Source organism: Micrasema longulum, unplaced genomic scaffold (genome assembly GCF_059751315.1).
Source record: "Micrasema longulum isolate JH-2025_06_02 unplaced genomic scaffold, ASM5975131v1 h1tg000423l, whole genome shotgun sequence".
Lineage (NCBI taxonomy): Eukaryota > Metazoa > Arthropoda > Insecta > Trichoptera > Brachycentridae > Micrasema > Micrasema longulum.
In genome coordinates this window covers 211,902-219,416 of record NW_028277623.1, presented here as the reverse complement: position 1 = coordinate 219,416, position 7,515 = coordinate 211,902, and positions in this window count along the sequence as shown.

Below are 7,515 nucleotides of genomic sequence, written 5' to 3'. Positions count from 1 at the left end.
TCTATTTCACACACAGAACGTTAAAAACAATGGCTGTTCAGCGCATTACTTTTCAGGCTTTGTACACTGAAAGCAGAAGGAATGTTGTGGATTGTATAAAATTTGTGCTTACTTTTAAATTCTTCCATTTATGTGTCTTTCGTGAGGCACTTTAGTTTTACTGTTGCACAGATACCAGTATCGTGTAGATGTTAATGAGATGTATGTTTAGGCTGTCTATGGAACACTAGTTTCACTTTTCAGAAGTATGTAGATACAGATTTATAATAAAGGCTCATCAGATTAACAATTTACACTATTTTTCATCCGCCTGGTCACAGAATATGCATATATAATATAAATATGCGCCTTTTTTATTACAACCAACAAACAATGAATCACCTCAGACAAATACAAATTGAAGGAATTTGAATTTTTAAGTCATCATATTAATTTCAGGCTAATGCTAAAAAATAAAAACTTGACAGTTATGTGCAAAACTCACATGCGATCTTGCATGATAAATTTTGAGTGGTACGGAACACTCGACATAAATTCGACTGATTTTTACTAAATATGCTTCAATCGCAAGATTCTGAAACACCAATTATTTAATATCATCACAATGTGTTTATTGTTGCTTATACAGTTATTACTAGGATAAACCAAAGGTAAATTAACAAGGCATAAACCAAAACCACATACCAACACATAACTAAGGTTTTAGACCCCTTCTCTTAAATCTTGCATCAGCAATTTTGTTTTGTCAAATCATACAAAATATTCTTGCCGGCGCTATAAAAACTTCAATTGGCAGACATAAGGTGTTATAATATAAATTTTTGGCCATAATTCAAAATAAATTAACTGTAGTGGGTCAGTATTAATAATACTTAGTGATATTTTTAAAACTTCAAAAATATTATTTTGTCAAAGTTTTGAATTTGGTGAGGTTATGTTATAATCAAATCAATGTCATACTGCGTGACTGAGCATTGTGATCAAAATGATTCAGCTAGTAACATATTATTTTCACACCACAAACAAAAAAAAATGTTGCCTCCCGGGGCAAACTGACACTATTTTGATTCATTTATTTATCTTTTTCTATTTATATACATCAACGGTTCAAATAACCTTTTACAAAAAAATGATTTACAGAAATAATCACAAAAGTGAACAATAATTACGTAGTACATAATATGAAATATAATACAATAATCAAAACTTAACAATTTAATGAACATAAAATATCAAAAAACATAAATGTAAAAAAGAAACATAACGTCTCTAAATACAATAATTAACATGAAAAAAAATATTTATTTATTTATAAATAGAAATAAAATATGTAACTAAAACAGGAAATCGTAATTGACTTTGTCTTTAGAGAGCGAGTTTTTTCCACTTTTTTTATTTGTATTTTTACATTTTTACACATTTTCAAACGTATGTATAATTAAAATATACATCCATTTTATCTTTTATAATTGAAAAAGAAAACAAATTGCATTTGTAATTTGTATGCTTTTTCTGTTTTTTTTTTAAAAGTTGAAAAAAAATCCACTTAAAGGAATAGTGGTTTTGTTACATGTTATTCGTGCAACAAAAATTGATACTCATATTTCGCTGGCAGAAAACTAAAAAGCTGCAAGCGACAACGGTTAGAAACAAAGTTGAAAATTAACATAAATCGTGACGTATTAGGGGCAGATCCTATGCAATGACCGTTTTTGCGGGAATTCACAATCACAAATTTATGCTAAAAAACATTGTTTTACTACTGTCAATTTTTTTTTTTTTATCCGATATTATCTCATAGACCCTCAATACTTTCAAAATGCAAAAAAGTGATATTTTCCTATTGTTCAAGAGAGGAATTAAAAAAAAATCAAAAAGCCTATATCTTGTTTCCGTCAATAAATGTTTACTAATTCTTGTCATACAATATTTGTTTTAGTATATTGTCTGTCAATATTTTGACATTTTTGAATGTTTTAGGAATGTTTTTTTCTATTTTACGTAATGGAAATCATAAAAAAATTTAATTAACTGTTTATAACAATACTGAACTTTTAAGCAATTACTTTTAAATAAAGACTGTTGAAAAAAAAGTTAAAACGAAATATTACAGTTAATTATAATATCACCATAATATTTGGATAAAGCCTTTGGTTAAATGTAATATTTAAGGTCCCTACCGGAGATATAATAGGAAATAGAACAATAATACCCACCCCCTGGGGTGTCATCACGCAAGGTAAACTCTACATATATATTGAACCAAACACCTCTAATTAATTGGAATCTATAATATTATTTGTGTGTATATTTTAATTTATGCATCTGGAGAGGTATCACCCATGTATACCCAACACACTTACAAATCATTAGTTACTTGTTTATTTATTTATATATACACTCAGTAGGTAATTACAATGATATAATTTACATTTTGGTGTGATACATGATGCTACTTCTTCATAAACTATAAAATAATACTTTTTAAAAAGAAAATATGTGTTTTAGTATAGTATAAACATGTTAATAACAAAGTGTTTTTTTTTATTAATTTACTTCGATTACACTTTGAGACCAGATATCCTGAGCTAAAAGTCTTGTGTTAAATTAGGACGAATAATTAGTTAACACAGACATGCCAAACAGCAAACTCAAACATTTGGTTACTATTTAATAAAAAAAAAGAAAAAAAAATGACGCTCATTTGTTCGAAATTGTTGTGTTTTTTCCTCATCCATCGGGTTTTTTTTATTTGAATATTTCCGTGTTTAAAATTTTAAAAAATATAACTGTACTGTTAAGTTTATTAGTAAACAAGGACATTTAAAAATAAATCAAGACTTACAGTTAAAACCACAATTTACAAATATTTAAAAAGTGTGAAAATGTGACTAGCATAAAAAAAAAAATATATAATCATTTAATTTAAAGGGAAGCACGTAAATAAATTACTTAGAACTAAACAATGGTTTTAGTTTGTCCAAATTTTTGCATACAGGGACTGGATTAAACCCCCTTGGGAGCTGTTAACATTAACATATTACAACAGACATAAAGAACATTTTACAAAAAGGGTTATAGAAGTGTTGATGAATCCACCTAGTCCAAGAAAAAGTATAAAAATTGAAAAATATTTTCAAGCGTTGCCTAGTATGTTGGTGAAATAATTTAATGAGATCTTAATGAAATCTTACCCGCAACAATAAAGGTTTCAGCTCTGTAACTTCACAAACCTCAACAAATTGAAGAGTCGAAGGAATATAGATGTTCGAATATGGGCAGAATGGTGAATGTTACAAAGTGTGTAAAGTGGCTACTTTAACCATCCAATGACAGGTCATAAGCCCTGTAATTGCCTAGACTTCCATATTCCCATCTGTAAGATGTTATTTATGTCAGTTTGTTAATATTTGGAAATACTTAAAAAGTGTAAAACATTTTTTTTAAATGATTTTTTTTAAATGTAGGTGTGTGACTTATTATAAAAGAAATTTAAATCTAGAAAAAAAACGTATTAAGAAAGCCATGAAAACATTTTTAGCAAAAAAAAGAGAAAATGGAAATGTTTTTCTCAATAAATTTGTATGAACAAACACTAAAAAATAGCTGTACTTCGAAAATTAAGTATATTTGTACTTTTTTTAGTACAAATTTTTACCAATTAGTCATTATTATTAATAAAATGTTTAAAGCATTTACTTTGTGGTTACACATTTTACTAAATGTTACTTAACATTTGTATGTAACCACTTACCGACTTTTCTATGTCCACCGGTTTCGAGACGTACCCGTCTCTTCGTTGGGACACCAATTAAACTAATTGTTGTTGGTTTTGCATGTTGGTTTAATTGTTCCGATTATTGATTTGTACTAATGATAGATATGTACAAATGATTTAGATTAATGAATGTTATTGCATTTCAACTTTCTTTCTTACAAAATAATCTCTCAATAACGAGAGAAACGTGTGCAATTTTGCATTCACAGAATAAACGACATGAGTATCTAGAATGTTTTAAGTATGTCCAAATGCTTCCAGACAGACTGAATTTCCTCCCTATGGAGCAATCCACATTTTAATTTGCTGCAACAGAGAGGGAAAACACTTTGAGAAGATAATATGGAAGTCTTGGCTTGAAAAATTTACAGGGCTTATGACCTGTCGTTGGCTGGTTTAAGTGGCCACATTACACACTGTGTAACATTCACCATTTTTCCCGTGTTTTAACATCCACATTTCCTCAACGCATCCATCTGTTGACTTTTTTGAAGTTAACGATCTGAAACCTTTATCATTTGGGTGAGGTTCATCCGGCTGAACCAATTCACCTACTAGGCAACGCCTAAAAACAATTTTCTATTTTTTATACTTATTTTTTTACCAGTTAGTTAAATTAATCTCTCTTTTTCATTTGCCAGCAGTTCGTACGAACTATGCCCAGAACTCTCCACTTATACGTTTTGCTCGTGAATATGATTTGAACTTTACCCTTATTGATACCTTTGTTTGTACCAAATTAACATTTGAAATGCGCGTTTTAAAACACACTTTTTTGTCTTATACTTAGTTTCTATGATATAATCTTATTTTATCTCTAATTATTGATATTTTTTTTTATATCTGACACTTGTGTAATGATATTTACATACACGTTCACTCTCATTCCATTATAACACCAACTCACCCACCCTTTCACACACTTACACTCACACAAACACTCTAACAAGTATGTATTGTACGAGTATTTAATGTATTTCCGTGGACATCTGTTATTGGTTTTATTCTCCGGATATATTTTTTTTTTACATGTGTTACTGTTGATATCTCTAATAGATTAATAAAACAAGGTTTTAAGTATATACAAATGCTTGCAGACAGGCTGGAGCTATTTAGATCTAAATTTGATCAGTTTTCTATTTCAGTCCATTTCAGGAAATAAATAAAAGTGAATTACGTTGAATGGTTTATTTTTGTTATTTGTATTTATTTACTGAAGGGGTTTCAACTTTTTTTTACTGCGGCCTTATTCCGAAAGTGGTCATAAATGAGCAGGTGCGTGTTACTAAATAATACATAGTGGTATTATGATAAAATATAATTATATAGGTAAGCTGCCCGCATGTCCACCGTAATAACCTCACTCATCGCTTCAAATTACCACTGGGTTGAATAACGCCGCACCCTACGCCGCATATTTTATATATAATGTAATAATAACCAACCATTCCTAGACCCCGTGTTAACAAAAAGGAAGTTCAGAATAAAGCATTACACAAGAACAGTCTAATCGTATCAGAATTGTATAATTTCATTATTTATTCATCATAATTGAGCGTTGTTATGCTGATAGCAGCCAGCCATAGAAAAGTGGAACTGAAATAATAGCACTTTTGTGAAAAAAGTGAATAATCGAATCCACACAACAGTTAAACGATTTATTTTTTTTACAAAAAAGAAAGTTATTTTTTTTACAAAAAAAAGATTTTTTTTTATGTATTTGACTAGTTTTAATATTTTTTAAAGTCTGGTTGACCACACAGCCTAAGATGTGCATTTTGCAGAAAACAGCCAGCCCTAGTAAAAGTTTGATATATGTTGTGTGATAATGTACAGAACATAATATTTTATTTATTACTGGTAATGACATGAATGATTTAGAATTAAGAGATTAAGGTATTATTTAGGTGTTTATGATTTATTTATTATTTACTTTTAAATCTGGATGTAGGGCACACAACGGCATATTATTATTTGTGCTCTTATAATAATAATAAAATTGTTATCATTTATCTTTATATATTTAATTCCTCTGTACGTGCGATGTCACTGAAGTTCTCCTAAACAGCTTAACCGATTTACGTGCGGTTTTCAGCGAAATGTAGATCTTTGCACTGCACGTGTTTGAAGATATTAAAATTTTCAATCGAATTTGTAAAAAAAAGTCGACAAGAATGCATATACGAAAAAAAAGGAAGGATGATGTTTTTTTCTGTTTAAAATAAGTTTTTTTTTAATGTTTACAAACAACATTCGCTTCTTTTGGATCCCAATTTCTTTCCTTACATTCTTTATAGTTTCTTCCCATTTATTTCTTTTTACTGGATTTTTCGTAATACTTAATAATATTAACTGAAATTAAATAAATTTTTGAAAATCGCATTTATGGGTAATGTGAACCCTTGTTGGTGAGAAAATCTGAGTTTGACAATTGCAAAAAGAATTCTATATTTGAAAATTAATTGTGTTGTGTTTTGGAATTCAACCATAAACAAGTACTTATGTACCTATTTACATTCAATATTTGAATATTAATAGTTTCTAATTTTGAAATTCGATCATTAACAAGTACCTAGGTACCTACTTATCAATGAAAAGTCTTTTTCCGAGGTAATAGCAGGCAAGCCAACGTTCGAGCAGTACAACGTCTATCGGGTCCGCTAGTATATTATATTTATCAAAAATAAAAATACATTTACTCTCCTAAAACGGGGAAGAAGGCAGTTTAATACTTAAAAATGTTTTCTTATCGATTTATTTATTTTAAAAGTATATATATGAAAATAGATAGATAAATAGATTTCTAGTTTTAATGGTAATGACATAGGATTTAGATATTTGTGTTTTATTTATTATTTATTTTTGTACATTTATTATTTTATTGTTAATCTAGGATTGGGGCACACATAGACATATTCTTATATGTGCTGTATGTATCTCATTTATAAATAATTTTATATGTATTGTGTCGTAACTTGAAAAATGCTGTTTTTAGGTAAATTATATTTATGACAAAAATATCTTCAAAAATACATTATTTACTGCTTTAGAACGAGAAAGCTATCCCTAGTTAGGCAGTTTAGATTATTAACAAAAATAAAAAATATATTTATATGTATACTTTTACTATTCAACTATGCAATTGTATATATAATTAACGTAAATTGCAGTAGAAATATGTAACAATTAAATTAATAAAATAAATGTATTAAATTTACATTAGGGTATTTAATCGTAGAGAATCCCTTAATTCCTTTTATAGCTTCAAAATATATTTAACCGTGTGATTTTTTAAAGTTTGGTTTACAATGCCAGGCTTAAATATGCATTTGGTATAAAACAGCCAGATCTAATCGATATATATTTTTTTAAATATTTTATTTGTACAAAATATTCCCTATCAGCAAAAGTACTGGTATGAGGGGATATAATATATTATAACACTATAGTTTTAATAAAAATTCGATAAAATAACATTACATATCACTCGTCACACGGGCTGTAAGAACTGTTTTATTTAGGTGTTTTTTAAGTACGTTTATGTTTTGTATATTTTTTAGGTCATTAGAAAGTGAATTGTAGAACTTTATTGCTGAAGTCTGGAATTCGAAAAATAATTATAAAAGTAGGTTTAATGCAGTCAAAATGCGATACCTCAGGCAAATGTGTGGTAAAACGATGTATGATAGGCGCACAAATGTCGAGATCCGTGAACTATGTAAGGCTGAGACTTGCAT